We start from the raw sequence: 9,067 nt of genomic DNA on the forward strand, positions 1-9,067 counted from the left end.
AGGACGCGTGAAATGCAGCCCTGGGTGGGTTTTATCTCGGGACATGTGAAACACAGCTCCGAGCAGTTTTTGTTTCGTGTCCCTGTGCTAGTTTTATCTCAGGACGTGTGAAACATGGCTCTGAGCGGTTTTGTTTCTCAAGATGCATGAAACGCGGCCCTGGGCGGGTTTTATCTCGGGACGTGTGAAACATGGCTCCGAGTGGTTTTTTGTTTCTCAGGACGCATGAAATGTGGCCCTGGGCGAGTCTTACCTTGGGATGTGTGAAACACAACCCCGACCAATTTTTTTTCTGTCTCAAGATGCGTGAAACGCGGCCTTGGGTGTGCTTGCTCTTAGGATGTGTGAAACGCAATTCCAAGCGGTTTTGTTACTCTCTTAGGACGCTTGATGTGCGACCCTAAGCTATTTTTCTCTCATCTCGGGACGTGTGAAACACGACCCCAAGCAGTTTTTGTTTTCTTATTTCTCAGGATGCGTGAAACGCAGTCCTGAGCAATGTTTTCTTTCCTTATCCTTTGTTTTGGCGTGGGTAGAGTATGTTTTGAATCTTTTCTCTTTAAACTTGAAACTGCTCATTCACGTATTATTACATCTTGTGTAGTCTACTTGTTATTGCTTATTGCATCATCTTGCATGATCATAAGTTTTCAAAATAGTTGGCTTCGCGAAGTGTGTCAATCCGTCTTTCAAAGTTACATCGTGCAGATCATTTGCATTTTGCCCCTGAACTACGCTGGTTTGATTCCTTGTAAAGGGATACGTAGGCAGCTTACGAGCACAACCAATCTAATTTATGTCTTGCTTTCTTGTCAAAGTCTTACGGCCTTGTCAAAATGGGTCGTCCCTGAGCATTGACATTCACTCACGCCATTTCATGATGTCCAGCTCTGTCAAAGAGGGGCAACTACACACCCCATTTCTGACCGCCCGCAAGACTTAGCTGCTTGGTTCAATACACTCGATGATAAAAGTTGAATTGTGTGCTTTGAATTCATAGCGATTCAAATTCGATCGGGCTCTCGAAATAACCTCAAATCTTCAACATTTACCTTATTTGAACCTGTGAGTTTCATTTTTAGACCTTTTTCCACTATGAGTTGAGTTTGAACCAAAAAAATAGGGGAGGGCATCAAAGGTCGGCCGTGCAACAGTGATGGCCGGCCGTGGCTATGAATGGCCGGTTGGCCCTTGGTGGCGAAAAACACTATTCTGGACAGGAGCCTGCCAGCTGTCCATTTTTTAAGATATTTATCACCTTTTGAGCTTGAATTCTATAAAAACGAAGCTGTGTGATTGTTTTGAGAGTTGAACAAAATTTAGAGAGCCTATATACACCTTGAGAGCTCCTCCCTCCTCTTTCTTCCATTGCAAGCAACCTTTGAGCTAACCTAACTTCCTTGTGTCATCTCTATACGCCATAATTCAAGCTTGAGAGTGGGTTGAAACCAAGTTTGGATCACAAACAACAACCTTACCCCTTGAAATGTATAAGCTTGTTTTCTTCTCTCTTGCTTTCATTTCTTTCATTTGCTTCATAATTCATACTGTTTTGTGTTGTTTTGAGTCTATTTGAAGTGTTTAAGGTTGGGTTTGAAGTGCTACCAAAAGGGTAAAGAGAGCTTGCTCTTTATACATCTTTACCTATAGCTCAAACCCTTCATTTTTCACTCTTTTTCTTTGATATCTACACTGATTTTCAGAGTCTTCAAAGGGGCAAAAAGCATGTTTTGAAGTTTTAAAAGTGGAGGGGTTAGCCACCTCTCCTTCTTCTTGCTTACTAACCTTCATTCTTCTTTTTATTGTTTAGCTTTTTAAGCTCTTTTCATGCATGTTTAGCCTCTGTTTTTCACATGTTAAGGGCTGTTTTAGGGCTATCCAAGTCTTTTAAATTGATTCATGCTTTGTTTAGTTCATTTGTTGTCTTATAAGTTGGCATACATAGCTTGTTGCATGTTGTTCCAAGCTTTCCTTTACTCATTTCCATGTTTAAGAGTCTAATTTTAACAATTAATCCATCATCCATCTCTTTCATTCTTGAGAATGATTTCAATCGATTGAGGTTATTCAGGACATGGAAGGGAGACTATTATTTAATGGCTTAATCTTTTCAAAGATTCACTACCAACGGTGTGGTCTCCCTCTAATGCTTTAGAAGAACCTCTCGTTTGACATTACTTCTTGTTTAGAGGACTTCAACATTACCATGGTCAAATGGACTAAAGAATGACAAGGCTTAATAAAATGAGCTTAAAACTTGGATCAACACACATAAACAAAGTGGCTTAAATTGCTTCAATTTGGCCGGACGTTATGCCAAGTTTCTTGTATCAAGAGTCATCACATGCTAATCCATGGTATTTTGATGATTCTTGAAGCGTTGCAACCTCCCTATTTGAGTTCATACTATGACAAGAGGGAGGGGTGGTCTTATTCTTTGCATTTTTTTGACTTTTGTCCAAAATTGCATCTGAGACCATCAAGCAATCATTTTGCTCATTGATGGCTTTGGAATCAATTTCGACATTCTCTCGAGGCTTTCTCATGACAGAGGAGGAAGAAAGGGACAAACAGAGTTTGAGGACACTTTGCCTGCATTGGTTCACCTCAGAACACAAAAACAGAGCTTTGTACCAAATTGATGCACGACTGGCCATCTGTAGGCCTGGTTGGCCATCAGTGATGCACGGCTAGCCCTCAGTGTGTGGCTAGCAATGCATTTTTGCAGAAAACAAAGGCAGTGGCTGAAGGTGAAACAGAGGCGGTTTGGGCAGACAGAGTAGCTCTTAGGCGCTGTGCATGCAACCTTCATTCATTTTCACGTACACATATTGTTGAATGTAATCAATCTTGTTGTAATTAATTAGTTGTAGCTAGTTAATTTTGTAAAGTATTGTAATCAATTAGTTAGTTAATTATTTATTCAAATTTCATTTTGTAATTAGTTAGTTAACTAGAATAGTTAGTTAATTCATATTCATTTGTAATAATTAGTTAAGTAGTTTAGCTAATTTCATTTGTTTTGCAGTAATTAGCTTAATTAGTTTAGCCTTAATTAGTTAGTTAATTAGCTAGTTTATTCATTCAGACTCTCCTTCGTGAGAGCACAATGTAATAATGTGTATGTCTTCCAACCCTACGTCTTTCTCCCTTTTATTTAACTGCTTATGATGGTTAGATTAAGGACATCACGTTTTTTATTAGCATAACTCATGCTTGCATCCATTTGTATTACATGCACTGAGGCTCAGTTCATCATTCTAACTACATTGTCGTTTCAATATTTCTTTGAATACGTGCTTAAACTGCATGCTATTTCATTGTTTCGCATGTCATAAATTAGTAGCCGAGCCTATTAGTTGTGTATCGCATGTGTTGCATTAGTCATAACCACATAAAGTTAGGATCATGCATTTCTTTTCTAACTTTGTTTCTTTTTTGGCTTGGAGTACCATAGCGATTCCGAGTTTTGACCCGACCTTTGTTGTGTTCCAGACTCGAGCCTCATTGTTTGATATTATTATGTATATCTCTTTTCTATTTTTCTCTTTGAGTTTGAGTTTTGGAATGTGTTGGACATGTTTGGAATAGGTTGGTTGCTAGTTAATCTAGAATGTTGTTGCTCAGAATTTAGGCTTTCCGCTTGAGCGGGCCTTCTTGCGCTTGAGCGGGGTTTGCAAACACTCAGTACTTTGCACGTCTGCAAAATACTAGAAGAGTGTTTTCTACACTCGAGCGTCATTTCCTACGCTTGAGCTGGTGTACCCTTGAGCGGATTTTCTTGCGCTCAAGCGGGTTGTCTGCTATCTGCAAATACTGGATTTGCGTATTCCGCACTCAAGTAGGTGTCTTCTTGCGCTCGAGCGGAACAAATCTTTGTGTTTGACGCCCGAGCGTGAAACCTTCCGCTTGAGCGGACTGTGCGTATATCAGATCGCGAAAAGCACTTTTTACACCACTTTTTCAGATCTACTCTTCTAAAAACCCTAAAGTGAGACCCTCTCTCTCTAAAATACTCTCTCTCTAGATTTCCACCTAGTTCTAGTGGTTTTTCAACCCTTGTGCCTTCATTAAAAAGGTGGAACTTCTCAAGATCTTCATTTTCATCCGATTGGAAGTTGATTTCGGCATCTTTGAGGTTTCTCCTTTGCTTGGCTCATCTTTTCTCTTTGAGGTAGGGATTTTCTACACTTTGTTATGATTTTTAACTTAGATATTGTGTGGTTCTGTAACAATGGTGGGTTTGGGGGTAATTTGAACACAAACCTAGGGTTTAGGTGAAATTTAAGAAAGGCGTTTTCGGTGGAAATGAAATAAAAGAACATGGGGTTTGAAAATGAAGTCTTGTGGTGTCAAAATAATTGATTTTGGTACTTGGTTAAAATTTGGGAAAAGGGAGAATTTGCCCTAGAATGAGTATTATATTTATTTTGTATAAATAAATGAAATTGATATTGTAAACATGGAATTGGACAAGTATGGAGATAGATGATGAAATTGAATATATGATATGTCTCATCTTTGGAAAGATTGATTAAATTATCTATCTTGAGACTGTATATCTGTTTAGAGATTTTTGTATTGGGCTATCTGTGGAGGATAGCTTTGATTGTTGTAGAAATTGCATGTGGATTAGGTAAATTGAAACTATCCCATGGTTGATTATCATTGAATATGATCATGTTGTAAATACATTATACATGTATGTCTATTTGGGAGGAGAAAGGGGATGTACTTCACGTGTGATTATGTGTTTAAATACATTACATATGTATGATTGATTGTTTGGGATGAGAAAGGGGATGGACTCCATTATAATTAAGTTGGTCGGAGTGTCCTGGGTGAAAGTCCCGAAATCTATACATGGGTGTCAATCCCGCGGACGAAATATTCGTAAAATGGCAATTGGAAGTGTCGATGCGTTAATTGTGAAATTTTGAATTATTGAGTTGTAATCTCATTTGGGTTATTAAAAATCATGAAATTGGCTCATGTGTTAAAATGAACTAAGAGAGAATGAAATGAGATATGGACTTGGTATTTTGTGATTACAAGGAATGGTGAATGTTTTTGCCCTAACTTTGTCTATGCTTACTGCTCCTATATCTTTGTTAAATCTCATATATTGTGTTAAATTGTTCCTATTGGGCTGTGGCTCACCTTACTTGGGAATTTTCAGGTAATGATGGGATGCCTCCACTAAGGTAATAACATTGGAGGGATATTTGAGAAGCAAGAGCTTCTTATTTTGTTTCTTTTGTATAGCTTAGGGCTTTAATTGTAAGGGTTAGTCCCACTTTTGTTGTAACCAAGTCAAGACTTGGAAAGGTGTAAACCCGAAAGGCATTTATTCATGTTAAACTCTTTGTATTATTAATTTCATGTAATGAAAGAACAATTTACTCTTATATATGTTGTTATTTATGTATGTTTATGGGTTATATCTATAGTTATATTTTGAGGGTGTTACAAGTACTAGGTAAGCTTTTATTCGCTTTAGCATAATCACATGCGTGTGAATGTTACCATGTTTAGTATACTTGCCATGAGGCTAATTGCTTAATTGATAAACTGCTTGAATGCCTGTGGATGAAGGCTTATTGCTTGAATTGGAATAATTTGAGCAATGTTTATATGCGATCACTTTTTCAAGTGGTCCATATTTCGAAACAATTTTGCAAAACAACATGACTCGAGGTGTTCCAATTCTTGCAATTTTAGTCTATGCTTGTGTGTGTGCGCATCACGTAGTAATGCTAGCCTAATAAATCAGAATAAGAGCATATAATGTACACAAGATTCATATCATGATTAGTAGAAGTCGATCTTTGATCTGGCGAGCGGGGGTGCTCAAAAGGTATTCATGACCTTCCCCTCTCGTACCTAAGTTCCCGAGCCAAGACAATCTTGGTGATAACAGACACGTGGCCTTTGGCACGAGTCTCAAAAATATTTAGGTGGCGACTCTGTATCTGGCAAAGTAGTCCAATTTTAGCATTTTTGATTCAAAATCGATTTTCTAAAAGATTTGCCGGATTTGAACTATTTGGTGTTTATCAATTTCACATTGCACTTGTGAGATTAGATTCAGAACCGTGGAGTCCAAACTATAGGGCTTATATCTCGAACTCCTGAAAGGGGGCACTAAAAAGTCGAGCTACAACAAGTTATTGCAAAGATGAAGGAATCAAGAGCCAATTGACCATTTGCCACAAACCTCAGCAAAATGGATTGGCAAAAAGGAATAACCGCACCATTTTCGAGATGGCAAGACGTATACTCAAGGCAAAAGATCTTCCCTACAATTTTTGGGTTGAAGCAATTAGCACTGCTATTTTCATCTTCAACTGGTCTCTAACAAAGGCTCTTGTTAAGAAAACTCCCCATGACGCTTGGCACAATCGCAAGTTGGTGGTAAAATTTTTCAAAGTTTTTGGATGCATTACATATTCCCTTATTCCTTCTCAATATAGGGAAAAATTTGACAAAAAATGAGAAAAATTCATTTTCGTTGGCTATTGTGATGAATCAAAAGGTTATTGACTTTTTGATCCAAAAACCAACAAATTGGTGACTTCAAGGGATGTGCATTTTGATGAAATGAAAGCATGGGATTGAAAAAATTCACATGAGGCTGAAACATTCATACAACTAGATAAAGGCAAGCCAAGTTCTTCCAATTCAGGTTCCCAATTCCACAAAGTTGTTTTGAAGAAAATGACTCGAAATCTAATTCAGAATCGCTTATTAGAAAGGTACAACCTTTAAGAGAAATTTATGATTTATGCAATTTTACATTTTTCTCCTGTGAGCCACATAATTTTGAAGAAGCATGTAAAAGCTAAATTTGGCAAAAAGAAATTGATGAAGAGATGTTCATAATTTTCAAAAATTAAACTTGGGAGCTTGTGGATCATCCTAAACAAAAAAATGTAGTTGGACTAAAATGGATCTACAAAACCAAAATGAATGAAGACACAGTTCAAAAGTACAAAGCTTTTCTTGTTGCAAAAGGCTACTTACAACAACCTGGAGTAGATTTCAGTGAGACATTTGCACCACTTGTCCAAATGGAAACAATTAGAACAGTTTTAGCCCTGGCAGCACAACTGGAATTGCCGGTCCACCAACTAGATGTAAAATGAGCATTTTTGAATGGCGATCTAGAAGAAGAAGTATATGTGGAGCAACCATAAGGCTATGTAGAGGAAGGAAAAGAACATATGGTCTATCGACAAAGAAAAGCACTCTATGGTCTAAAACAGGCCCCGTATGCTTGGAGTAGTAACATAGACAAATACTTCATTCATAGCGGTTTTAGAAGAAGTCCTAGTGAGCCATAACTATATGTGAAAAAGGGAGGTACCAATGATTTTCTCATTGTCTGCCTTTATGCTGATGATTTAATTTTCACTAGCACTAATCCTGTGATGCTAGATGATTTCAAAAAGGCTATGATGCAAGAATATGAAATGACAGATCTTGGCCTAATGAAATATTTTCTTGGCATCCAAGTGCAGAAGACTGAAGGAGAAATTTTTATTTCTCAAGAAAAGTACATTGAAGATTTGCTGAAAAGATTCAACATGTAAACATGCAAGCCAATTTCAACACCCATGATGACAAATGAAAAATTACAACAAGAAGATGGAGCACTAAAAGTCAACCCAACACTATATCGCAGCCTAGTTGGATTAGTCATGTATCTCACCAACACCAGGCTAGATATTGTCTATCCAGTTAGTATGATTTCCAGATTCATAACTGAACCCAACCAAATCCATTTTTCCGCAGCTAAGCGAATACTACGGTATTTGCAAGGCACAAAAAATTTTGGGATCAAGTATGTAAAGGAAGAAGACAACAATCTTACAGGACACACTGATAGTGATTGAGCAGGTTCCATTGATGATCGAAAAAGCACATTAAGATATGTGTTTTGCATGGGTTCAAAAGCAATTTCTTGGTCCTCAAAAAAGCAAAAGACAGTGTCACTCTCATTAGCTAAAGCAAAATACATCGCTCCCACTTATGCCACTTGTGAAGCTGTATGGCTTTGAAAAATTCTTGTAGGTCTACAGCAAAAGCAAATTGACCCCACAATAATTTACTGCGACAACACGTTTGCCTTTGCCATGACAAAAAAATCAAGTTTTTCATGCTCGAACAAAGCACATTGAACTTCATTATCACTTTATCAAATATTTTGTTGGGAAAACAGAATTTAGTTGAAGTTCGTCAATACTAACGAACAACTTGTAGATATTTTTACCAAGGCAGTGTCATCACAAAAGTTGGATCAATTCAAAATCTTCTTCCGTATTACAAATTAAGAGGGGGTGTTAAAATTTAATAATTTGTAATAAAGTTTAAGTTGGTGTGGTTGTTGTAGTAGGTGTAGTTGGTGTGGTTATTGTAGTAGGTGGTTTATTGTCATTGAATTAAGAATTTGGTAGCCTTTCCTATATAATGGTAAGAGCTCCTCAGTTGTATACAATGAAGCAAGAGCAATACAAACCATTTTGAGCTCTCTCTTTCCCTCTCTCTAAAAATCTATATATATATATATATATTTGGGTCTTTAATTTTCTCTTTCTCTAGAATTTGGTTCCATCATAATTTCTACAAATATACCTTGCACCCAACATCTTGGTGGAGGATAACTAGAAGAAGTGGCCAAGATGGCAGTGAAGAAGAGTGTTGTGAAGAAGATTTTTGATCTAACCGATGCCAACGGTCAAGTGCCGTATGATTTCCTTTGCCACAAATTTGGCAAGTTAGGCCTGATGAATAGTTCCTTCCCCTGCCTCGAGAGATCTTTCTTTCACCACCACACAAGTTACCTCGAAAGCTTCTCAATGACCTTGAAAAGATGATCTTCCTCTTGAAAAAAAGAACCACCAACTAAGCCTCGCATAGATACAAAAGAAAATGTGTTCTCTTGAGTTTGCATTTTCCTCTGTTTGGATTCTATATAGAGAGACTCAGAACACAGAAGAGAGATTAATTCCACCATGTGTATGAGAGGGTTCAAGAACACCGTTGGAAAATTCAAAAATCTTCGAAG

The sequence above is a fragment of the Camellia sinensis genome, chromosome 7 (genome assembly GCF_055761805.1).
Source record: "Camellia sinensis isolate YWXY chromosome 7, ASM5576180v1, whole genome shotgun sequence".
NCBI lineage: Eukaryota > Viridiplantae > Streptophyta > Magnoliopsida > Ericales > Theaceae > Camellia > Camellia sinensis.